Genomic DNA, 15,832 nt, shown 5'->3' with positions numbered 1-15,832 from the left:
TACCTGTGTGACTTAGAGCCCTGATTGTGATATCACATCGAGAATCAGCAAGTAAAGGAGGTTCTCTACACCAGACCTTTGCCATCACATTCATGCCAGCTGTAAACTGGGTAAAGCTCACATGCCAGAGGGGGTGGGGCTTGGCAGCACACTGCTGTTCACCCTCACATGTTTACTTACACATAAGTAAAAGGAAGACCCCAGTAGGGCTTTATGTGTATGGTGTTCCCTCTTGGGTTGCTTGCCAGGCCTCCTGAGATCCCAGGAATATTTTTAGAAGGTGGGCAAAGTAAAACATATTTTGCTGTTTTTATTTTAACTACTTCTTTAGGTGTTTATCTTGTGAACCACCCTGGGATCTTTCGAGGAAGGGCGATATATCAATCTAAATAAAATTTAAAATAATAAGTAATAAAGGAGGGCAGGGAGTGAGGAGGCAGGCTACTTTCTCAGAAAAATTAGGAGAACAGTGCCTGTTTGCCTCATGTCTCAAGTTCTATAAATGCTAGAAACTGGCTTTTTTTAAAAGGAAAAAAAGGAAAGCTGATGATTATGATTCCATACCCTCAAACATTTCTGCGATGAAAATAATTCCATTCTATACTGTACTAACAATGAAAATAATTTTATTATTTATATCCTGCCCAACTGACTGGGTTGCCCCAGCCACTCTGAGTGGCTTCCAACATATATAAAAAAACATAATAAAACTATACAGGGCTGCCTTCAGATGTCTTCTGGAGGTTGTATCTCCTTGGCTCAGGGGGTCACATAACTCCATACCCTCCAACATTTCTCTGATGAAAATAGCGACGTCCTAAGGAAAAGCGGGACATCCCTGTATCAAATCAGAAACTGGGATGGCTTCTGTAAATCTGGGACTGTCCTTGGAAAATAGGGACACTTGGGGGGGTCTGTGGTTCATGGGGGTGCAAGGAGAACTGCCTCCCCCACGGGTGCCGATTGGGCTGGGGAAACCCACTGAAATCCTGAACCGTCAGGTCAGTCCTAAGTCTGGCTCTCAGTCCTTTCCCTCTTCAAATGTAAGCCCCCCCCCCATGGCTGTTTCGTTCAGTAGCTTTGTGAGATGTGAAAGGAGTTGGGCATGCAATCATTTCTACATCAGCAGGCAGACTTGCTGTGCTAATCCTTTTCTGAATATAAACTGGGGAGTTCCGCTGCAAAAAAAAATTGCATGCATCTTAATTTAGATTTGGGGGGAAGGAAAACTACATTATGCAAGCATTTGGGACCCATTCCTTGTGGGATGGACAGACACCCTCTCATACCAGGATAGCTATCAAGTGTGGATGGCTTTTGGTAATGGGTGTTTTCACCTTTAGGCCTGGGGGCCGTGTGGTGACTTCCCTAACCAGTGAGATGGCAGCCATCATTTAGATGTTGGCCCTGATGACATGGGAGCTGTAGTTGTGTGGTCCTTGAACCAAAAAATTGGTTGCTAGGTTTCAAGGTGACTTTTTTGTGAAATGCTACTTGTTCCAAGCCCTAGATAGGCACACCTGTGTAGCCTCAATGTGTGGGTGAGATGGTGGCATCAGGAGGAGGGTTTGAGATCTGGTTCCTTCTCTAAGGGCAACACTTGCTTTGAGTCAAGAGCAGAAGTTTCTTGTCTTCATGTCCTGCTTATGGGCTCCTCATGGATATCTGGTTGGCTGCTTTGAAAACAGGGTGCTAGACCAGACAGACCTTTTATCAGATCCAACAGGTTGTGTGGCGAGTTCCCGCCTCCCCCCAGCAGAAATAAAGACACATGACGCAATTATTTAGGTTAATGGGCTAAAATGGCCACAACTTTATTGGTTACAGGTAATGAGCGGTATTGGCTTAGGCATTGGTCCTAATCAACTATCCGGCTTCAGCCTGTCTGCTCGAAGTCCGGGAAGGGTTAACCACCAGTAGGGGGAGTCCTGCTGATGCACATCAACTAGGAACTCCCCCAAGGTCACCGCTCAGGGGCGTGCCTTAGGCCCTCACCTCCATAGGCTTCGGACAGGGCCATGCCTCCCGGAATCCTTTATCTGACTACCCTTCAATATGTGGGGGAGGTGATGGCGCTTCCTCCCCCCTTCTATCTACATAACAATACCCTTACCAATGCCTACCCGCCAATGCCAAGGAAGTTGTGACACTACAAGGTAGGCGAAAAACCAAGTGGCTGGTGCCAATTTGCCAAGTGGAAAAAATTCCTACCAGGCCCCTTAACAGCGACCAACCGAGGTCTATAGCAAGGTCAAAGGAAACCTTAAAGGGAGGGAGGGTGGGAAACCAGAGCAGCTGAAGCAGTCGAAAGAGGGAGATCCCCGGCCGCGCCAGCGCTAAATAGGGCAGGCCACACACCCCAAGCCAGCCGATTGGCTGGCCAAGGGGTGACGCGCCCAGGGATTCCCTCAATCGCGCGGAGGCCCCCGCGCACGTGGAGGGGGCGTGAAGCCCGCAACCCCACCTCCTCTCTAGCTCGGAAGTGGCTTTCCTTCTTATAGTCTTATGTATTGAGACACAAGCCCCAGAGAGTCCCAAGGGATGCTTATAAGGATACAGTGCAGATGCAAATCCCGTTTGAAATGCAGTTCCATTCCACTGAATAATCCTTATATCGTCCATGTTTTCTATAGCGCAGTCTCCTACTTAATGTTACGGAGAAATACATCTTTCAGTTTTCTGGGGTGCTTTTTCTTTGTTTAAGGACAAAATTGCAGTTATTTGCTGGGCCACTGCCTGGTTTTGTGGTTAAAAAGAGGTCTGCAAGGGGCGCCGGTATCAGATGAAGGACACTCATTATAAGGAAGGGCGACGCTGGGGCTAATTCCCATGTCATCTAGATAATGAAGGCAACTCGGCAGGCTCTGCCCTTTGCCTGCTGCATCTCCGTCCCCAAGACCATGCTAGATAAAGGCAATAAAGCAAGATAATAACCCAGGAAGCCGTTTGCCAACCTGCGGTCACCTACGGATTTAAGAAGAGGGAGGATGAAAGCTGGGCTAACGTCCTCCTTTCTCACAAGACTTGAGAGGTACCTTTTGCCGTTAACATCAGAGGATAATGGACAAATGAAGCAGGGACACTGGTTTCCTTTCTTTCTTTTCGACATCTTTTATTACCTTTATTGGCACACACCTTTCTAACATCTGCATACACGCTGATCCCACGAGCCCAAAGGTTAGAGGAAAAGAGTCGCGTCCATGAAACAGATTGCTGCTAGTCCTTGGGTCAGTCATGGAGTTGGGTGAATCAACTCCTTTCCAGGTGGAACCAGATGTTGGGAGTCTGGTAAATACGTTGCAGAGATGTGCGGAAAGAAAGAGTCTGATAAGACTGCTGGTTGGAAGGATGAAGAAAGCTTAAGGTGTATCACTCATAGCTGGGGGAGAAAAGCCATTCCAAGTGTAGGTTTTGCCTGCTTCTTGGGAGAAAAGCAATGACAAACCTAGACAGCATCTTAAAAAGCAGAGACATCACCTTGTCAACAAAGGTCCGTATAGTTAAAGCTATGTTTTTCCCAGTAGTGATGTATGGAGGTGAGAGCTGGACCATAAAGAAGGCTGATCGCCGAAGAATTGATGCTTTTGAATTATGGTGCTGGAGGAGACTCTTGAGAGTCCCATGGACTGCAAGAAGATCAAACCTATCCATTCTTAAGGAAATCAGCCCAGAGTGCTCACTGGAAGGACAGATCCTGAAGCTGAGACTCCAGTACTTTGGCCACCTCATGAGAAGAGAAGACTCCCTGGAAAAGACCCTGATGTTGGGAAAGATGGAGGGCACAAGGAGAAGGCGACGACAGAGGACGAGATGGTTGGACAGTGTTCTCGAAGCTATGAACATGAGTTTGACCAAGCTGTGGGAGGCAGTGGAAGACAGGAGTGCCTGGCGTGCTCTGGTCCATGGGGTCACGAAGAGTCGGACACGACTAAACAACTAAACAACAACAACAAGCTGGAGCAAAGAAGCCAGCACAGTTGCATGGAAACTCACACTTGGACTAACTTGGAGGGGAAGCAGGAAGGAACAGAGAAAGAATAAGAGGGGGAAATAGGTTTGAACTTTCATAAAATCATAGAGTTGGAAGAGACCAGAAGGGTCATCTCATCCAACTCCCTGCAATGCAGGAATCTCTTTGCCCAACGTGGGGCTTGAACCCAAAATCCTGAGATTAAGAGTCCATTGCTCTACTGACTGAGCCTCTTTTATCACTGCTGCCGCTCTTGGGGGAGCTGCTTCACTGCTGGTCCCATTCATTCGTAGAGGAGATTGACAAGGACACCCTGAGCCATAGCAATGCCTCAGTCCCTGTCACTGAGATCTTTCTGGGAGGGGTGCCCGACATGTTTCTCTTTTGCTCTGCGCTGGTGGCAGAAGGGAGGCTACACCTTGTCATCATCGTACCCTATTTTTGAGCCTTTTCCTCTCGGCCTAATCTCACACTCACACAGCAGGAAGAACGGGAGGCGAAGTGGCTCCTTCCCTAGGAATGCAGCTCGGTTTCAAGTTGCTGATTTGGTTCTTTTCTTCTCCTTCTCAGAGTTCACGCTGAGGCTGTGCCGGTAGCACCCGCCGTAGCCGTTCGAGCTCGCTGGCCCAGTGGGACTAATTACTGCATTTACAGTAAAACATGCAAGGAAATGTATCTCCCTATCTCTGCATAGCCAAGATTACTGGAGGATAACCTACTACATTACACAGATTAATACTCCAGTGAGTAAATTAATCCTCAGAATTTCACTCACTCCTTGTGGCTTATAAATTTTAATTGGCTCTAAACTGCCACATGAATTTATGTGAATGTCTATTGATGCAGTGGAAGAGATCAGAAATTACTCTATCAGCCTTCGAACCTTCAGGATAAGAGAGCAGGCTACGCTGAGACCAATTTACAAACATATATTAAATGTCCGTAAGGTGGGGATTCAAAACTTTTACATATTACATAAATCTCAGAATTAAGAGGAACAAAAGCACTGCAGAGAGGAAGACAAAGGCTGCAATTTAAATGGACATATTTGCTCATTGTAGCTATGCACGGGTGTCTCCCATCAGCACATTGCCACAACTGAGTCAGTGATCTCAATTACCTCTTGATTGCTTAGATGGCTTAAAAAAAAATTAAATCAATACAGGATAAGTTTACCAACAGATATTAGTCAGGATAGCTAAACAGAGTATCTCTGTTCAGAGGCAGCATCTGGATGAGCTGAGTGAAATTTAGGGATAGAGAACTCGTGGTCCTCCAGAGCTGGCCAATGTTAGGGGTGGGAGAGCCAACAGCATGTGAGGGGCCACCAGTTCCCCATTGGTAGTGCATTCCTCTCCAGTGGGGGCAGGTAGCTCAGATGGCCAATGCAGAGCCACACTCTCCTTTCTCTCTGGGAGAAGGGAGTGTCGTCCCATACCCAAAGGCCTGGCTGTTAAGTTGTGGGTGAACATATCAGATGACACAGCGATTCTTCAAACAGCTCTTGTTTATTCACAGGCCAGAACAGAACTGAACTGAAGGGTTCAGCCAGCCAGCCTGCTTATATAGAACTCCAGTACAACGTAACTGTAACAACTTTCTGTAACTATCCAATCACTGAACATCACTTTCGATCCCTTATTTGCATATGTAGACCTGAACTATCTACAGTATCCCCCTGCTGGCCCAGGGTGAGAACTTCAGTACATAACACTGGCCCTGGCACGGCTTGTCTCCCCGCAGGGCATCTATCATGGGGGCACCTGGTTGTGCCCTCTTGTGCCCTCGGAATCACATGCCCAGGGCCCCCAACCCCACAGCCTCAGGCATGCTACACCAGTGCTCAGAGAATCTCACTATTCCAACAAAAGAAAGTTTTTCGACTTGACGTCAGGGAGAACAGTTTGGAAACCATTCATTTCTGTTGAACATATAGGAGTCATGGTTCTCTGTACGCTCCCCCAATCCATGATTTCCTTTTCCTCTCTTCATCCTCATTCTACACCTGCTCATCCTATGGCCCGCCAAGCCAAACACAGTCAATCAGCTTTCTATGGTGCCCTGTCAGGTGCTCGGCAATCCCCTATTCTTGCAATTCCAGACAGACAGCAAAACCAGCAGGTTTCACAAGACCCCTGGGGGCTGCCAAAGAGCATATGGCCAGAGAACCACATTCAGCTTGAAGGGTCAGGTGTTGCGAAAGCCCATTGGAAGAGGTGAAATGCAATGGGTTGTTGTCACTGGATTTTGTGCCAAGATCTCCCTTGGAATCTATGGGGGAAGATTTCAGTTACTACTCATCAGCTTGCTTGAGGTGTGGGTTTTTTTATTATTTAAAAAAGCTGCTAAATTAGGGTGATTTTATGGGAAGGAGGCAGTCAGCACGGTGAGAGGAAGAAGAAGGATCTGAACAATGTAACTGCTTTGGACTTTGGAAGAGAAGGAAAAGAGTGATGATGTTGATGCTCGTGTTTACTGGAATTGTGCAGACAACCAAGATTATTTGGTTCATTTCTAACTTTAAAAGCTGAGGGTCTTAATTAGTTAGATTAGAATGGCTCATTGACTCTGGTGAGCTTAAGATAGGCTATCAAGCAAACTGCTGGAGACCTTCAATTGCAAGAAAGGGGTCTTGCTTTTTCTTCTCTGCACCACTTTTCTCATCCACTCTAGAAAGATCACCCAGTGCCATCTGTCGGGGCTTGCAACAGGTTCAGATCAAATAGCCAATGCCTTGTGCAGTCATATCATGAAGGATGCCAGCCGGAAGAATGAAGAAAGCATAGCATCATTTGGGCAAGACTAACCTTTGAACGAGACCTTTGGGATACTTGCCTGGGAGGAAGGTCTCATCTCATGTTTAACTAGCCCTGCTCCATCCTCAGTGGTCCCCCTTTTCTCAATGAGTGTCTACTCCCATCACTGCCATGGTTTCCAGCTGCTAGGCCTACCATTGCTGCCTTTAGAGCACGTTTGAAGCACACTCTTCCCTCAAACGGTCATTTGTTAAGGGTTGCTGGGAACTGTAATTCTGTGAGGGGTAAATTACAATGCCTGAAATTCATCAAGGGAGTTTGTGGTTCACCTCAGGTGTCAAAATGTCTTGGGCCAGCCCTGACTCTCACTGTCGCTGCTGGATGGATTGGTGGAAGTTAGGAGTCCCACAACCTCTGGAGGGCTGCAACCCTTTTCTAAGACATACACAAAAGGCCCTTGAACTTCAAGAGAAGGTTTAACTTTATGGGGTTTGCTGGGCGTTACAGATAACTACGTGTAACTGAGCCTAAGTGCCTTTGTTTCCTTGTAAGTAAGATAAAATAAAATAAAAAAGCTTTGGGAAGTGGGGCTTTGAGTGTGAAAGTGTCAGGGGAGGTGGTGTGTTACCCTTTTCTCATACCAAAAGGGTTTCCCCAACTCAGTTAATCCAAACACTTCTGTACTACAGACAAATGTTGTGGTCTTCAGGTTTTGATGCCAGCCATGGAAGCTCCCAGTGCCTTGTTTTGCAAGCCTTGCATTTATTGTTTCCAAAGCAAGTAAGAACGTTTTTTACTCTTTAGTCAGAGATATATAGTCTGAACTCTTAATGTCACCTTAATGTTATTTGTCTGGGCCTAAAGAGCTGAACTCTGAATTGATGGGGTTTTCATTTCCTCTTACTGAGATATAATTAATGCTTCCTGAAACCAGTCAGGCTCAGGATATTTTAATTCAATTGTAACTATGCAAGGCTCTCTACAATTAACTCCATGAAGCAAAACCAGCCAAGTGGGTGCATTACTGCTCCATTTTGAAGTAAAGGTGCAGAGTTACTATAAAAGAGGGAGCTGCACAGACAGAACGGGTGGTGCCAGTTGACCTAGAGTGAAGACATGTTTAAGAAAAGCTGGAAGCCTCACAACACCAGCTATCTTTACAGCTCTAGCAGTGATTAGAGATAAATGAATCTGCCAATTTTGGTTTCTCCTGGTTTCTCTTTTTTTTCCCCAACCGTAAACTCAATTTGCCACATTTCCACATCAGTTTGCTAGAAAAAGAAAGCTGTGATGAGAAAAATTATCAGCGTATTCTCATCCTAATACATGCAATTGTTTTCTTACTCCATGTATTTTTACCTAATTCGTGCATGTTTGCAAGCTGTTTTCCCATATGTAATATGTAATGTACATATGTACATATGTAATATGTAATGCATATTATTTTTACAAAGGTATGCATTTGATAAGTGTTTAAATGGTCTTCTTGCAAACTCTCCAAAGGTCAGGTTCATGTGCTTTCCAATACACCAGTCAGAAAAGTTGCATGGGCAGTAAAATTCTGCTTTATGATAAAAATTCCTAGCTTATTGGTATAGGCACTCAAGAATGGCTGGTGAGAGCCATGCGGCTGAGCTGGAGCAAGCAGCTCAGACATGTTCACACGCTGAATTATAAGGTAAACTGAATACAACAATAGGCTTGATTACCTATATCCTCCCAAGGCGAGGAAAAGTGACAAAGCTAAGCCTGGTAGAACAACTGACTCTATGGTGTTAACCCCTTCATGCATTAATTAGACTTACGTAGCTTATATGAGGCTGGTTGTCCCACAGGAAGAGCGAGTGACTAGGCAGTGGCAAGAGGAAGAATGTAAGATCATAAGAATAGCCTTCTGCCTTTGGCCAATGCCCCATCTAGTCTAGCATCCTGCTCTCTCAGTGGCCAACCAGATGCCTGTGGAAAAGCAAGGAGCAGGAATAAGTGGACCCACTCAGGTTTGGGGGTCCACCAAGATCATTTTGCCCAAACACCTTCACAAAAGATCCTGAAACTAACACTGACTATACATAAGCAGACCAAAGGGAGCAGGTGTCCCACCCATCCATCTGGGGGGACGGAAGTACTCTGGGCTGCTTCTGTTTCCTGCTCTACTGGTTGACCAACTTCTACTCCATCCCTGGTGGGAGAAGAAAGCTAACATTTTTACTGGGAGGGTTTCTCGCTTTCTTCCATTTTTGTGACTTATGAGGCACACAGCCGTGCGATAGAAATCTCATCGCTTACCCTTATCTAAAGGATATCCTCTAATTTGATAGGAAAGTACAGGAGTGTTTTGAAAAATAGATCTCAGCACAATTTACTGCAGATGCCCTTCAAGCCTCTGCCGGAGGAATCATTTATCAAATATGCGAGAACATGTCACAGCAAGGATTTCTGAGCCTTATCCTAAATTGCGCTTCATATATGGATTAATGAATGAAGTAATAAATCAGGAAAGATTGCTGGTAGCTCTTGGTTCACCGGCTCTTGTGGCTTCCTTTCGCAGCATCCTCTCCCGCAAGGCAGTGAGGCAGAGGGTGCTGGGAGTGAGAGGACTGAAATGTATCGGGTTTCCTCTTCATACTGAAGATCGCCAGTCCTGTTGGCCCTTTCTCTTCGGCTGAAGATCAAGGTAACACTTGAGAAGCCATGAGGCTGGTCAGGAGCAGGGCTGGATTTAGGTTTGATGAGGCCCTAAGCTGCTGAAGGTAATGGGGCCCTTTATATGTCCAGCTGTCCTTTGTCAACAACAAATTGTCACTGTTTTTTGTGTTGAATATATGCTATATGGTAATACAGTGGTACCTTGGATTAAGTACTTAATTCGTTCCGGAGGTCCATACTTAACCTGAAACTGTTCTTAACCTGAAGCACCACTTTAGCTAATGGGCCTCCTGCTGCTGCCACGCCGCCGCAGCACGATTTCTGTTCTCATCCCGAAGCAAAGTTCTTAACCTGAAGCACTATTTCTGGGTTAGTGGAGTCTGTAACCTGAAGCGTATGTAACCTGAAGCGTATGTAACCTGAGGTTCCACTGTAGGTATCTAAAGCCATTTGCAACCAGTCCATGCAGAATGTAGGCACCCTATATATAGAAATGAGCAAACCAGTGATATTATAGGGAGCAGGCTAGCAGGCGGGGCCCATTACTTATGTCATAGGAGCTGACACGACACAAAACACTGTTGCTGTATGTAGGTTTTATTTTATTTGTTTTTTATCTTATATTTTGGAAATGTACATCCAGGTGTTTTTTCCTCTACATTTTTAGGGGGGCCCCAAGAGAGTGGGGCTCTAAGCTATAGCTTGTTTAGCTTGTACGTAAATCCGGCACTGGTCAGGAGGCACACCCAGTCTTTACCGTACTTTTCCTATCTAAGGTTAAAGCTTTTTAAAAATGGCCCTGCACGTCTGCAGCCAAAACCAACAAACGGCTGCTACCACCCATGACAAGGATAGCTGCACCGGGGTTGCTGGAGAATGAATGCTCTTGCCTCTTGAATGTGTGTGCCATCGTTGGCTTTGCCACAACCACTGGCAATGTGTTCCTCAAGTGCCTGTCCACCCACTGCCACGTTTTGCTCTCTAGGGGCAAAAAGGTTTATCTGCTCCACAGTGGCGTAGCGTGGGTTGTCAGCACCCGGGGCAAGGCAAGTAATTTGCGCCCCCTAACCCGTGGATTTGCGCCCCCTAACCCTAACCCCCAGATGTTGCGCCCGGTGCGGCCGGCCCCCCCTGCACCCCCCACGCTACGCCACTGCTGCTCCAGTCCAGAAAGACACAGTTTTCTTCTTCTTCTTTGTAATCATTTTTATTGGCTTTACAAATACAAAGCAGAAATAAACACAAACTAGTAAAAACAAATCTGTATAAGGAGATTCTCCAAATTTCAAGACTTCCCCCCCTCCATCCCCTCCATGGAGTCTTCCTTTACGCATCTACAACTGCATATTCATCTGTACTCCAGTTTTTATATCAAACCATATTGTCCATACTGTTGTTTCCACTACAAGTGAGTCAAAATCCTGCTCTTTTTCCCATCTGCTTACAGTGGACTCCTAAGTAACTTATAAATTTTCCCCATTCTCTTATAAAGTTTTTATCCTCTTGGTTTCTGAGTTTCCAGTCAGCTTTGCCATCTCAGCACAGTCCATCAGCTTGGTTTGCCATTCTTCTCTGGTAGGGACTTTGTCTTCTTTCCAACTCTGGGCTAATAACATCTGGGCAGCAGTTGTTCCATACATAAAGAGTCTTTTCTGCTCCTTTGGTGTGTTGGTACCTGCAATTCCCAATAAAAATGCTTCTAGTTTCTTAACAAAGGTTATTTTAAGTATATATTTTTTCATTTCATTATATATCATCTCCCAGAAAGCTTTTATTACCTTACAAGTCCACCACATATGATAAAATGTACCTTCTTTTTCTTTACATTTCCAGCAGATATTTGAACTTGTCTTATACATTTTTACTAACTTAAAGGTAAAGGGACCCCTGACCATTAGGTCCAGTTGTGGACGACTCTGAGGTTGTGGCGCTCATCTCGCTTTATTGGCCAAGGGAGCTGGCGTACAGCTTCCGGGTCATGTGGCCAGAATGACCAGAGCAGCGCATGGAAATGCCATTTACCTTCCCGTCGGAACGGTACCTATTTGTCTACTTGCACTTTGATGTGCTTTCGAACTGCTAGGTTGGCAGGAGCAGGGACCAAGCAACGGGATCTCACCCCATCGCGGGGATTCAAACCGCCGACCTTCTGATTGGCAAGCCCTAGGCTCTGTGGCTTAGACCACAGCGCCACCCGCATCCCTTTTTTGCTAACTTAGTAGGAGTCAAATACCACCAGTACATTATTTTCATATAATTTTCCTTCAATGTACAAGAAGCCGTAAATTTCAAATCTGATTTCCATAACCTTTCCCAATCTGCCGTCTGAACATTATGTCCCATATCCTTTGCCCAGTGTAGCATTACCGACTTGATCTGTTCAAGACACAGTTTACTTCTGAGTGAGCAACTGGATAGAAAACAGCCTTGATGCTTTCCCATATAAGTGAACGTGATCGCAACTTACCTTCACAAAATCTGGGAGGAGGACAGGTTCCCTTTGGCTATGGACCTGAAAAGGAGGCATCACACCGGAAGCATGAGGGTGAAGCAAGATGGACGGCTGACCCAGTGTTCGACTTCACAAATGTTATATTAATTTTGAAGATGGGGAGGAGTCAGAAGCATCCTAAGCAAAGTGGCTGCCTCAGGCAACAATTTTCTCGGCACCAAAATCTATATATGCATAAAATCACAATCAGCTTACCCTGCATCTAAGGTGTTCAGTGCAATTTCCTTTTTTATTTTTTTATTTTATTCTCACCATAAACCTATGTGGCAGGTTTGGTTGAGCATAGGGATGAGGTGGGAATTTGACTCGGTTTGCACTGAAAGGCAAACCTCCCTAATTCACACTTCCCAAAAGGATATGAGAACCTAAAGACAGCTGTCCCTCAAAATTTCCACTTTTCTGAATTTTTCACTGCAGTTCTCTAGCTAAGTAATACACACAAAAATACGTATGTACTGCAGTGAAGTGTGCATAAAATATTGCTGAAAATATTGCACAATATCATTGTTTTGCAGAAATGTTTGTGTTGGGCAGAATTGCACACGTGTATTAGGAGAAATTCGCACTGAAAAAGGCTGATTTATTTGCATGATCTTTATCTTTTCTTTTCTTTTTTTAAAGACTCTCAAGCTGATGTGGAAATGTGAAGGACTGAACTTAAGTGAGGAAAAACGAGGAACTGAAGAAAACCAAGACAGAGATTCACACATTCCTAGCTGCCTGAGGTAAACTTGATGGCTGAACAGAGATACATCATTTTTATTCACTACACCACACTTTCGAAGACAATGCAGAATGACAGCTTATGGGAGGCTGCTCCAAAGGATAGGGGCCTGATTCCACTATCATACGGACTGGAACTGCTAAGATATTATCTGCTGGAGGCCCAGGAAGGCAGCCATGATCCAAACCCCCAGCCAGCGGTTCTTAACCTCTGGGTCCCCAGATGTCGTTGGACTACAACTCCCATCATCCCTCAGCTCTGGCCTTGCTAGCTAGGGATGATGGGAGTTGTAGTCCAACAACATCTGGGGGCCCCCCAGGTTGAGAACCGCTGCGGGCCCTATCCAAAACCAGGAGCCATACAAAGGAGTTTGGAAGCCCTTGATCTCTCAAGAAGTTAAAACCAAAGCTGCTAAATTACTTTGGTTTACTCCTCTGTGTTTACGTGGCCCCTCTTTGCGTGCAGTAATTTAGCCCTTGGAAGGAAGCAAAGGCAATGTTACAACCATAAAAAAAAAATACACCGGACTTGGTAGTTGTCTGGGACTTAACTATGCCTGAGTCTAAAAACCAATGCTTTTGTCTAAAGTTAGCTTTGCTGGTGTGGCATTGATCAAGTTGTCTAGAAATAGTAAGAACATGGAAGTCATGATGTTTTATTTATTTATTATTATTTTACCCTTCCCTTCCTCTCAAAAGAGCCCAGGGCTAATAATAATAATAATAATAATAATAATAATAATAATAATAATAATAATGTGGTTATTTTGAAGATGGAGAGCACTGTGGAGGCATTTCCAATAGTCAATATCAGGGGACCATATGCTGTTTCTATGGAAATTGCTTGTGAGCTGGCGGGCGGATCATTACCTAGCTGCTAGGGGTGTGCAAAATCCCACAACTCTGCCCCAAGCACCAGACAGGTTTTGTTTTCGTCTCTCTCTCTCTCTCTCTCTCTCTCTCTCTCTCTCTCTCTCTCTCTCATTTGCATCCCTTCTCTTTTATCCGCATGTAAACAGGAGCGCCGTGTTCTGACAGGTTGTCACCAGCCTCATCTTTATCCTGAGGGCTACTACTGTGAAGTACAACTGCTCCCGACAGTCCCTTTCATCTTGTCTACACAGAGTTAAGGAAGAGGCTGAAAGATTTCACCGCGAGAAGCATGTAAAGCCCACTTTAGCATTAATGCGACAACCCTGGAAGAAGCGGAATGAGAAAGCCCCCAAGTGTGGCATCCGTCGCGGGAGCCTTAAGTTTGTCACAAAACAGGCTGCCTCCACACTTAATGCCGCACGTCTCCAAAGGGCTTGGTTATCATATCAAGTGTTTGTTTTGTTCCCTCAGCTCGTCTGTGTTTGTTGTGAGGCAAGGAAAGGTGAAGAAGAAAACTCCTTGAGGAACGGCAGAGGAGCCAAATAAACATCCTTTTAAAGTATTCCCACCCACCCTGCCTTGCATCCTCGAAGCTTCATAATCTGGGCTCAGGGAGGCTGGGAATCAAGATTGCCACGGTTCCCCCACATTGGTTGCCTCCCACAGAAGGAACACAGCTTGGTGATAATTTAAAATCAGAGATAGCATAGGTTTAGCTGCCTGGTGTTTGTTCCAGGGTTGCTTTGTTAACATTATGAGAGTTCCTAGTCCTCATTGTGGTTGTGGAGCGTCTGAGCAGATTTCCATCCTGGTTGTGGGCTTTCTGTCCCCAACAAGCTCGGGGCATTTTCAGAAGCAACAATGGGAGCACTTACTGTCACAGAGCGTTTGTAAATGTGGTTAATGGCAAGATGGCACGCGAGAGAAATCCATAAATCAAATCATTCCAGTCCAGTGCAAGGCCTGAAGGTCCTGTGAAGCATTACCTCCTGCTGAACCCGGATAGGAGACCACCTTGGATCATTCATGCTCCCTACCTTGAGCTCTGTTAAGGAAAGGTGGGCTAGAATCGATAAAAAGAATAGCCAAAGTAGCTTTTTGCTTTAACCATCACATTAAATTGCTTCAGAGGAGATTGTTGGCGGTGAGGGTCAAACCAAGGCACATTTAGCTTAGCTGGATCAACCACGAAAGGAATAGGATCATAGGAGGATCTGGAATGCAAGGGGCAACCAGGCAAGGGACCACAAACTTGACATGAGCCAACAGTGTGACGCGGCAGCTAAAAAAGCCAATGCAATTCTGGGCTGCATCAATAGGAGTATAGCATCTAGATCAAGGGAAGTAATAGTGCCACTGTATTGTGCTCTGGTCAGACCTCACCTGGAGTACTGTGTCCAGTTCTGGGCACCACAATTCAAGAAGGACACTGACAAACTGGAACGTGTCCAGAGGAGGGCAACCAAAATGGTCAAAGGCCTGGAAACGATGCCTTATGAGGAACGGCTAAGGGAGATGGGCATGTTTAGCCTGGAGAAGAGGAGGTTAAGGGGTGATATGATAGCCATGTTCAAATATAGAAAAGGATGTCACATAGAGGAGGGAGAAAGGTTGTTTTCTGCTGCTCCAGAGAAGCGGACACGGAGCAATGGATCCAAACTACAAGAAAGAAGATTCCACCTAAACATTAGGAAGAACTTCCTGACAGTAAGAGCTGTTCGACAGTGGAATTTGCTGCCAAGGAGTGTGGTGGAGTCTCCTCCTTTGGAGGTCTTTAAGCAGAGGCTTGACAACCATATGTCAGGAGTGCTCTGATGGTGTTTCCTGCTTGGCAGGGGGTTGGACTCGATGGCCCTTGTGGTCTCTTCCAACTCTATGATTCTATGATTCTATTCTATGATTCTAAGGACTGTTAATAATCTGTGCATACCATCGTGTGTAGAAGAAGACTCACACTCCCAGTGGCCCTGCACCTCCACATGCAGGTGTTACCTATAGACAGTCTTCCATGTGTTCAGAGTAAGTGCAGAGTGGGTCCAGGTTTCTTGGTCCCAACCCTGATATCCAGCCCTATCCATGCATTCTGTGTGACATCTGCAAAGGGTTTCATACATAGGGCAGGACACACACACAAACTCCTCCCTTTGCAGTGTTGTAACCAAGCGGGTCCAGATTTAGGTCTCATGTGGCCCTAAGCTACTGAGGGTAATGGGGCCCCTTATATGTCCAGCTGTCCTTTGTCAACAACAAATTGTCACTGTTTTTTATGTTGAATATATGCTATATGGTAATTTTTGGACCTAATTGGCATCTAAAGCCATTTGCACTTAACAAAATATGTACAGTATTTTA

General features: G+C 45.4%; 1 long non-coding RNA gene across 1 annotated transcript; it reads left to right on the top strand.

Annotated features, from left to right (window-relative positions):
• Nucleotides 1–70: 70 nt before the first annotated feature.
• Nucleotides 71–14,042, top strand: LOC310707609. Its single transcript, XR_014526614.1, has 3 exons — nt 71–280; nt 12,506–12,609; nt 13,627–14,042. It is a non-coding gene; the product is annotated as an uncharacterized lncRNA (long non-coding RNA).
• Nucleotides 14,043–15,832: the final 1,790 nt, after the last annotated feature.

Source organism: Podarcis liolepis (assembly GCF_965112155.1).
Source record: "Podarcis liolepis genome assembly, chromosome: 5".
Taxonomy (NCBI): Eukaryota; Metazoa; Chordata; class Lepidosauria; order Squamata; family Lacertidae; genus Podarcis; species Podarcis liolepis.
This window is presented reverse-complemented; position numbering and strand designations above follow the sequence as displayed.